A 10,307-nucleotide genomic window follows, 5' to 3' on the forward strand; every position below is an offset into this window, starting at 1 on the left:
CATTCAAAGGGAGCTGGGTGCTGAAAGTAGGTGTCAACTCATACAGCATTTACTCAAAAAGCAATCAGTGTCCTAAGAAACAAAAGTACCACAGGTTACTACTTACAACATCCTGCCCCCAAATTTTCTTGGACTTAGCTTGCTTAATTTGCCCCAAAGAGATGAGCTTTTGGGCAGAGCAGAGAAAAATCTTTTCTGTTTCAGGTTCTTCTGGGAAGAACAAAAAGCAAACATTATCCAGCATAAAAGGACTGGAGAACCAAAACCATACTCACATGAGCTTTCACTCCAGCTACAAAGCAACTTGGCTATGCTCAGTTAAGGCACCCGCAGCTGGAAGACTGGAGAACTTCAAAACTCCTGCTTTGATTGGAGCCCTTACAAGGAGAAGTAAGTAAATAGTGTAACTTTTTACATGTGCTATGCTCTCCCTCTGCTAACCCTCCCTTCACTGAATACACTCTCTTCTGCACTTAAATTCACAATCAGACAGAGCCGGAAACTCTCCTTTCCAGCTCAGCAACCCAAACAGGTCGGTTTCCTCTCTTTCTCTGCTTGTAGCCTTGACCCTAGACCTTTGAAGGGTGTAAGTTCTGTTAAAAAGTTAGTAATATTTGAACTTCATTTTTGGTGCCTCCCATGTTGCACCTAATCTTCCTGTAATATTTAACTATTGAAACTCTTGATGTGGGCTGAAAACACCTGCTGCAAAACTTGGTGTTTTCTGTTTCGTATAAAATTTTCAAGATTATGCTGAATTTTGAAGAAATGGAACATTTGTTGTTCAGTGTACTTACTCATGCACACACATAAAATCAATGTATGTGATATGAAATATATGTGGTTAATGCTATTCACAAAGATAATGCTAATGGAAGCATTTAACTGGCTATTGCCACATACCTGGATAAAGGGTATGAAAAGAAAAATACATGAACCAGTTACGCCCTGCACAGAAGACTTTAATTCCTTCCACTGTTAGTCTCAGGAGAAGTAAAGGGAAATAAAACCAAAACCACTATTTCTGTCCATCGCCCAAAATATAACACATCATGAGCCTGAGTGAGAGTTATTACTTCCCACCCCTCCTTTTGCAGGCAGTAGGTGCTGCTATAAGTCCCTATGTCAGATTGATGAGGTAAAGACAGCTTCTCAACCTTCATACCATCTCACTCGACTCTTACAGCTTTGAAAATTATGTCAATATTGCCTTGGCAGTATAATATTTTTGTAGTTCTCCTTGGGTCTATTCTAAGTTTGCTTAAAGATAAAAGAAATAGTAATTAATTTGTGTGAAAGAAAAGGCAGATCCTTAAATCCTTTCCTGTTGGAAAGCAAACTGAAGTGTGTGCTTAGTACTGGTGGCAGTTAAGGGGTTTCTCATATTCCTCCTTTTCCCAAGAGGAAGAAGGTGATTTGTAAAAGCCCTTATTATATAGGAGGATTCACTTACAGTGTTTGAGGACATGAATTCAGCCCCAGGCTGTGAGTTTAGCATTCTTGTAGAGATTCCCTTATTGGCACCACTTATCAGCATCATGCTGCTAGAATATGCTGTTTATAAAGAACTGGCTCGAAGCCTCCATTTGCAATACTCAACAACTAACAAAGTAGTGTTATTAGTCACACAAACCCCAGAACGATGTTACATATTCTTCAGCTGGAACTTTATCCTTCTGCTATCCATTAAGCCAGATAAAGAGGCCGTTCTCACAGCAAATTGCCCAGTGCTCTTTCCTATAGCTTGTTTTTTGGATGCCATACAGATGCCAGGGGTTGAGAAGTGGAGTCTTCCAAAACTGTTCTGAACAAGCAAGTTAGATGCTGAAGGCAACAGTACCTTTTCCATTGGCTTCAGCAAGGAGCTGAAAGCTATATGAAAAAGCTATATGAAAAAGCTGCTGCTGGAACCTCAGTTGACACAGACAACTTCTATCACCCACTGCTGGTGTGTGTCCAGCAGGCTCCAGTTTGTGAGATGGTCCTTAGACACAGTAGTGTGCTGTGCCTATTGCAGCCTTAATCTTAGCATTTTTGTTTTGTTGGCAGTGAGGCATTTCTTATAACGGTAATAATATTTTCTGGTCATTGCATTCAAAGTTATGTTCATTATGAAGCAATAGAAATTTTACCTTCTCTCACCAGGTGAGATTCTGCCCACCCTTTCAGTGAGTAGCATTTTTATGTAAAAATTAGCCATATGCTGTTCTTTGACTTAGTTGTGTAAGTGCTTTGTCTTAGTGTACCAGCTCTACGTTTCTTTAAAGAAAAGCTCTGCAGTTGTTAGTTTTGTGATGCAACTCCTATAGGAGGAGTCTTTCAAAATGCAAGAGGTCATGTCTTCTGTCTCAGTCTCTTGAGTTAAATGCTAGGCAGATCTGCACAGACCTAACTTGGTATTTGGACTGAATTTCCTACAACAGAATTGCCCGTAATCTATTTGTAACCATTTCTAGCCACAAAATGAACTTCAGAGCTTATAGGAAACAAGCAATAGAAAGAAAATACTCTAGTTCTGTGCCACCAGCTGCCCTCTTTTTCACCCTCCCACGACCATATCACTCCACCAAGCAAGCTAAACTGGTCATAGAGTAACTGCAAGAAGGACAGTGTTCACTAAGGCATGTAGCAATAGGACAAGTGGTAATGGTTTTAAATTAGAAAAGGGTAGATATAGGTTGGATATTAGGAAAAAAATCTTCAATATGAGGGTGGTAGATCACTGGAACAGGTTGCCAAGAGAGGTGGTGAAGGCCTCATCCCTGGAAATATTCAACGTCAGGCTTGATGGGGCTCTGAGCAACCTGATCCAGTAATGCTGTCCCTGCTTACTGCGGGGGGATTGGACTGGATGATCTTGAAAGGTCCTTTCCAACACAACACATTCTATGATTCTATACCTTGAGTTTCCACCAGCTGAGAACTGAACGTGGGTCAACTGCTTGTCAGGCAGCTCTACTCACCTCTGTTACATCAGTGCACGCTCTGGTGGGACAACAATCCAGAAAATCCCACCCTTTGCTATGTTACCATGCTACTTTCAGTTTGCTATTTGTATAGTGAAGTATCGGTCAATAACAATAAATAAGGTAGAAGAAATTTTGTCTGCTCTTCTTTGAATTAAAATTAGTTTTTCGAATGGACTGCAAAAGATGGGTTTAGGACAAGTGTGGAATATTACAACATACAGTGTTTGAAATGCAGGTCAGTTCAACCAGTCACAGGGCTTACAAAAGAGTAAATCTCTGCTTTCTTGGACTACAGGGTGGTTCCCTTTGACTGTTCACATGAGTAAGACAAGAAAACTTGACTCTCAAAACAAATTAATTTCTTAAATCCAAACAATTTTAAAAGATTCTTGAAAGGTTTTTTGAAAAAGTTGTTAAGAAAAGTACAATGTAAATCAGAAGAAAACAGTTATACAGCAGGTGGAATATGCTGGGTTTCATCTTTTCTACCATGCCAGCCTTATCTAAGAGAGATTAGCACTTAGTATTTCTTCCTTGCCATTACTCAGGATGGTAAACTCCTATTTTTCAGGTTCATACAAATGCCTAATCAAAACACCTTTCTGATAGAGGCCACAGAAACATATCCTGTTGATTTTGAAGTCTGTCCTTCACATTTCTCTCTACATAGTTTGAGCCATGGCAATGGCAATACTTTTGGCTCTCTTGGTTTTCAAGATGTTTCAAATTCACCATGTAATATGAGGAAAAGACCCTGAGAGAGAGTCAAAAATAGTCATGTAAGTCATAGGGAACAACTGCAAAATGGAACCAGGGGAGAGGGAGAAGAACTTCTCAGGCCAAATGAGTTTCATACATCTTGAAGTTTTGCCTTCCATTCTTTGTATTGCTGCACATCTCCCTTCCCTACCTCTCTGCTTCAGGAACTTTATTCTTTTCCCTTGTGGTAGGGGCTCTGTCTGTCCTATCACATTCCATTTTCACTCCCATACAGTAGCTTTCATTATTCCTTATCCCAGGACTCTTTGCTTCTTATATGAGTTCTACAGTCCTCACCTACAAGGAGATTTATTTTGTTCTCATTGCTGTTTCTCAATATGAGGAGTTGCGTGCCTCTATGTGTTCATCCACAGCTCCTTCAGTTGAATTTCCAGATAATTAAAAAGGTTAAAAAAAAACAAAGCTTGAATTTAAGGAAGACAAGAATAGAATTTGCTGACTGTACTGGAGTTTTTAAGGAGTGTTTGCTGCTTAAATACACAATGAGAAGCACACTGTGAATATTTCTGCTGAATCCTGTGGTATGGACTATTATGAAAGGGATGTAGCTTCTAAAGTACTTAAGTGTTTTGGAAAAAGTTATCCCCTGTCTTCTGGGATACTTCCACACAGAAAGGACCTTTTGTTTTGCTTTTTTTTTTTTTTTTAAATCAGCAAGAAGCAGAGAAGCTGAGTAAACTACTGAACCCTCCACAGTGGGGCTGTGACTCAGACCCAGGGAGAATCTAATCAGCAAACTGTCGTCTTGCCTGAGCTTTAGGAGGATGGGGAAGTTTTCAATTACTTCGTAGCTTTTCAGGGAAAGTGCCTGCCCCCTGGTTTCTGATGCCAGGTACATTACCGGGTGATGGGATACCAAGTTCTTGCTTTTAATTAAACCACATTCCTTTTTGAAGTTGGGCTCAACAATTGGGAATGCCTCTTTCTTGCCAATTAGATCTATGCATTTTAGACTCCCAGACTCCTTGCATATATAACATTTTCAAAAATGTCCAATAGATGTAGGAGCTCCAGTCGCTGCAATGTAAAAAGATAAAGGTTCCTAAACATCTTCTGGTGCTTTGGAAAATGTTAAGCGCTGTCCCTGCTGACCATAGCAAGAGGAAGAAGGAAGAAAGAGAGACTGTGAGCCATGCTTGGCCCATTTCAAGATTTCACACCTGAAAGACAGTATCATTCAAGCCAGTTGTTTAACTGGACCAGGAGACCAGAGGGAGTGCAGAGCACTGGTGTGAAGTGCTTTCTTTGGCATGTCCAACTCAGGAGACAAGTCTCATGAACTAGTTACAGGTTCTGAGTGCCTTTTTGTGGTTAACTCCAGCTTGAGAATGTATTGCTTGCAATCCTCTAACCTGAACGTGGTGAAAGCTTAGTTTGCTCAGCCAAGTTCCACATCCAAATGTGAGTGGCAAAATTTCCTGGCTAGTTTCAGATGAAATTAGGTGTTCCTGTTGTTATTTTGGTTTCCTGAAGTAGAAAGAGCAGTGGGAACCTTAGGTCCACACCAATCTTAGCTGCAGGAGGGCCCGTCCTTCTAATAGAGATGAAATCACAGCTCCTGCAGACCTGTTGGTTTCTCACTTTTAGCTACACCCAATTGCTTTCTCACAGTTATTCTCAAGGAGGGAGTTCCTTATATACAGTTTTCAACTTTCTTCAGACTGCACACAGCTAGGAAAGGTGTTGCGAGGGCATGGGAAAGAGGGGAACTAAGGCTGCTGGGATAGTGGTGGCCCAGAAGTCATGGGATCTTGTTCTCCTGAGTCATGGTTTGACACAGCCAACAAACAGAAGGATGGTGATGGGACTGAAGAGTTTCACAGCTAAAGGTCTGAAAGAAAATCAAGATGCATAAAAACTAGTTTGCCTGAGTCTGTTTACCATGAGACCTCTGGGACAGTGAGCCCCTGGTGTCAGTCTGCCGCATTCTGGAAAAGGCACCTCTTTCTCTGGGCCCCACCAACTGGCTTTCTTCTAGTGCCAGTGTCGTTTTCTTGCCTTCTGCTGAGGTGCTGTCAGCTCCTGTAGGCTGCATGTCATGGATGCTTGATAATGCAGCACATTTCACCAGCTTTTCAAATTGTTGATTCCAGATTGTCGTTGGCAGTGTTTCTCTGAAATGAGACTTTGACACTTACGGACACAGTCATCAGACAGTTGAGAGTCACTGCAAGGCAATACTGATGGATTTGAAATCTGGCCTATCTCTGACCTTCTGGAGTACTTTGTAAGGTCTTTCACTTAAACCATACTAAATATGGAATATCTTATCATCAACACACTGATACTCTACAGCTGAGCTCTTGCATTAGAGATTTGAATGATATCCCTTTCTGGTTTCAGAAAACCTGCCATGTTGAAAAGACAGGTGGTGTAAACGTAAATGACTAGGTGATTAGTACATATCTGTATTTTGTGTATTAGAAGAGAAGGCAATTTGAAACTGTCAGTTCTAGTATTATTAACTTGGTTATTTTTGATTCTGAGCTCTTGCTGGAAAGATGTGTATTGAATGGGTCATAAGAGTGGTTTTGGTTTCCTTTTTTGTTTTATGTCTGTAAAACTTCCAAATGCTGTATGCAGCCTTATATACTTTGCAATTATCCTGCAAGAGCAGTGCTTGCTCTCTTGGCCACATTTTTCAATTACTGTAATTCTCTTTCAGGAGGCTTCCCAGATAGCAATAGATGCAGCCACACAGTCTCAAAGTGCAATGGGCAGCCAGTGTCGCAGTACAAAGCCTTGCTTTCCTAATATTTGCTCACTTTGATGATATTTGAGACCAAATCATGGAGTCAGTCCTGAAGACTTGCTTCTAGGGCATGGCCAAGAAGATCTGGGCTTAAATTCATGTCCTCAGAAGGGATCTCAGCTCTCTCTGGAGAAGTTTCCTTCATAGGATAGGGGAAATGTGAGAATCTGTTCCAAGCACTCCTCCCTGTCTGTTGTGGGACCAAATATCCCCGTAACCCCATTTTTCCTTTTGTATGACATGGATCATACTATCTACCTTCTTCTGTATATTTCTCCAAGATAGAGAATTGGCTCTAGGCAGTTAGTAAGTATTATTGCCTTTACTGAGGTGAACACAGAAAGCCTCCCCTACAGCAAATGTGCCTCAGTTTTCCTTGGGCTGGGGGAGCAAGTATGTATCCCTGCGTGCACACACGCCGTGTACCCAGCCTGACTTACACAGCCTTTCCTTTCCACTGCAGAGTGGGGATCCCTGCAGACACATTAGCTAGCATCCATTTAGTATGCTGTTTTCCACACAGTGGCTGTCAAAACCTATTTCTGCTCACCTGACAGTATCATTTTTAAAATTAGTAAGACTGAAGATTCTATATTTCCAATGGTAAAAGCTTTTACTGATCTATTGCCTCTTGTCTGAGGACCTGGAAGCATGCTACAAAATTGTATGTCATTCAGTGAGCCTCTACATTCTGCATGCCCCTTCCTGAGCTCTCCCATGCTGCTGATAGCGACAGGGGGATTTGCAATTAGATCCCCAGTGCGTGGTGCCTGGGGTCCCAGCTAGAAGATCTCAACAGAGCCTAACAGTTTTGCAGAGCTGTTTACTCCTGGAGAATTGGCAGTAATTTTTCTTATCTGCTCTGGGAGGGAAAGGAAGAAAGGCCTTAGTGTAGTGGCCTCTCCTTGAGGACACCCAAAGTGCCCAATGCCCCTGACTCGCATCAATTTCAGCAGAGACTCAGCAACTTATGAGTGACAGTGCCTGCTATGACATGAGCCTTGCCAAAAATGTTGGTCTCTTCATCCTCAAGAGCATATTCATTTTCTTTAGCTGGGTAAAAAATGGTGCCATTTTGTTGACCTATTCTGATATATGCTGGCAGCAAGTATAACACTTTCTACATATAAGTCTCTTTGGGTTTGTGTCCCAAAGGCAGCCGGGGGTAAGGAGAAGTTTATTTTACTCTCTCACAGGTGTGCCTCTCTTTGCGGTTCTTCTCTGCGAATGAGCTCCATGGTAATGAAAATCTACTCAAGCAACATCCTTCTTGAGGTTTTGCTTTTAGCGTATTTTTAGTATATTTTTTCCTGAAAGGTGATTTGAGCATCTGGTACTCTGAGGACCAAAGTGGATTGTTCTACAGCTGAAATAGAGCAGTATAATAACAGAGGTCTGAAGTTCAGATTGCTTTCATGGTGTGCCCAGAAGCAAGCCTTGCAACTGTAATTATTGTCAGATAATTTTTCATTTTATTGATTTAACTGTTTCCCCACAACACTGTTTGTCAATAAGGACTTCTTTTCCTCTGGACCATTGGGTGTAAGGCTAAATAACTTACAGTCTAGTAAAACAGTAATAACTGAATGGTAATACACACAGATGTGGCTGGTGAGGTTTCAGGGTTATTTTCTCAGTGGAAGTTACACAATTCCAGAAGTCTGAATTTGTCATTTACTTTTTGTTTCAGAAGTTGCACTATTCAGCCTAAGAATATGCAGTTTCTACTAACAGGATCCAATAGAAATAACAGAGGTCTTTTTTAAAACAACATTTGGTAATAAACCCAGACCTCCGGTATTTTAAAGATATATGTAAAGTCTTGCTGCCAGCTACTCAAAAATCATTTAGAGACCAGCAACACAAGATCAGATTCTGCTGCTGTTCCTCAGCACGAGTCCTTTTTTTTCTTTGAGTCAAGACTTTCGAGGCTAATTTGCAATCAGATAAAACTCAGTGTGAGAAAGAGCAGTAGAGCTGAACAAGGAGTAACCTGGCACTAAGGAAAAACTGAAAAATACCAGAGGCACCTGAAATTTTCACTGAAGACTGGTGGTCACCAACAAATAATTATTATTAAAGAGGTAATAGTGAGTCTTGACTTCATTGGCCTTTTACTACTTTGAGTAAACAGTTACTTGCCAGATTGTTATTATCCTGGCACTTGCTGCAAAAACCCTGTAATTTTCCATGTTTCTTAAAGCTGAGTATACATTTATTGAATGAAAGCATTTATTAAACATATAGGGACAGATTCTCAAAAGGCATTAAATAACTTACCTCCCTTTGCCAAGAACTCTTGCTTGTTATGTTTTATTATGCTGAGAACTGCAGGTTGCATAGGTGGAAAATGGCGAAAAATGGAAATAGGTGAAAATGCTGCTTGACTATGAAAAGTCAAACCATTTATATCTCCTGATACCATGTGGATCTGAACTTGCTGGTTTTGGATTGTCCTCACAATAGCATCTATATTACAAGACCATAAGCAGCACAGAGATGTTAAACAGGGAATAACTATCCTAATATAAGAAGAAAAGGACATGCAACAAAACTAGGATATAGCAGGTTTGAAATAATACAAAAAAAAGGGTGCTTTACACTCTGCTGTAGAATACTTGATATTAAACTCTTGCATGAGTTCAAAAAGTAATTGGACAAAATAATGAGAGAAAAAGTCATCAAGCACTAAGATAGCATTTCAGGATCAAGAAATCTGTGATTGTCAGCTTGCAGGGACAGTATTCTGGAAAAACAATGCTATAAGCTTTTCCTATTTTAACTCTCTTTCCTAAATCTCAGTAGTGTTGGGACAGACTACAGCAGTGGATGAATCCTTGATCTAGCTCAATACATTTTTTTACATTCCTAGATAAAACACATTTTTTTGAGCCAAAGCATAAGAAAAACTCACACAAAGAGACTGCTGTATATTGAGACACACACTTAAGCTATAAACTGGATCTAAACCATAACCTAAATCTCCAAATTAGATGTCTTCAGACATAGGATTTGATGCGATCCCACCACCAGACATATTGATGGCACACAGAATTACTAAGTGTAGGGATATCCTGACTTCAGAATTCAGGCTGAAAAAAATTAGATGGAGTGTTTTTGGTATCTGATAAAACTTTATCCATTCCACAGATAATGTCTTTTGATCTTCAGGAGAATGGGGTGAAGCCTGAAGCCCTCCTCAGATTTCCTTACTCTGGCTCAGCTTCCACTGAAACAAGTAGGACTTTTGCCCACATAAAAGCATTTGGACTTTTTCCAGCAATGATAAATATCAGCAGACAGACCATCTTCCTGGCTGAATATAGGGTGCTATTAAGGGTCAAAACTAAGACATTGCAATGAAAGAGTCATAACTGTGTGACAGGCATTCAGAGGCATTAGTTAAAGTGCACTGCTGGTTGCTGGCACACCTTCCTCAGCTCAGGCAGACATCAAACAAAAAGGGCTGAAACTTGATGTTGCTTAACACTGCCTTGTGTTAAAATCATCTGCTACCCAAAATATTACAGTCTTACATTTTTTCATCTCTGATTTTTTCATCAGCTGAGGTCAGCTGGCATTGACCCTACTGATCATGTCCTCTGAAAGCTTACTGTTGTCAACAGTGATGAGAGAATAATTTGACACTGCTCAGAATTAAAATCTTGGCCCAGGACTCATTTAAGTGAATATTAACTTCAGTGGGTGCTGAATTCAGGATTGACAGTTTCCTACCTTTGTTTATTAGGCCCATTTTTGTAGTGAAAGAAATCCAAGTAGGTAAGTCAGAAAATATCTAGGGAAAG

Source organism: Mesitornis unicolor, unplaced genomic scaffold, assembly GCF_000695765.1.
Source record: "Mesitornis unicolor isolate BGI_N332 unplaced genomic scaffold, ASM69576v1 scaffold8435, whole genome shotgun sequence".
NCBI classification, from domain to species: Eukaryota; Metazoa; Chordata; class Aves; order Mesitornithiformes; family Mesitornithidae; genus Mesitornis; species Mesitornis unicolor.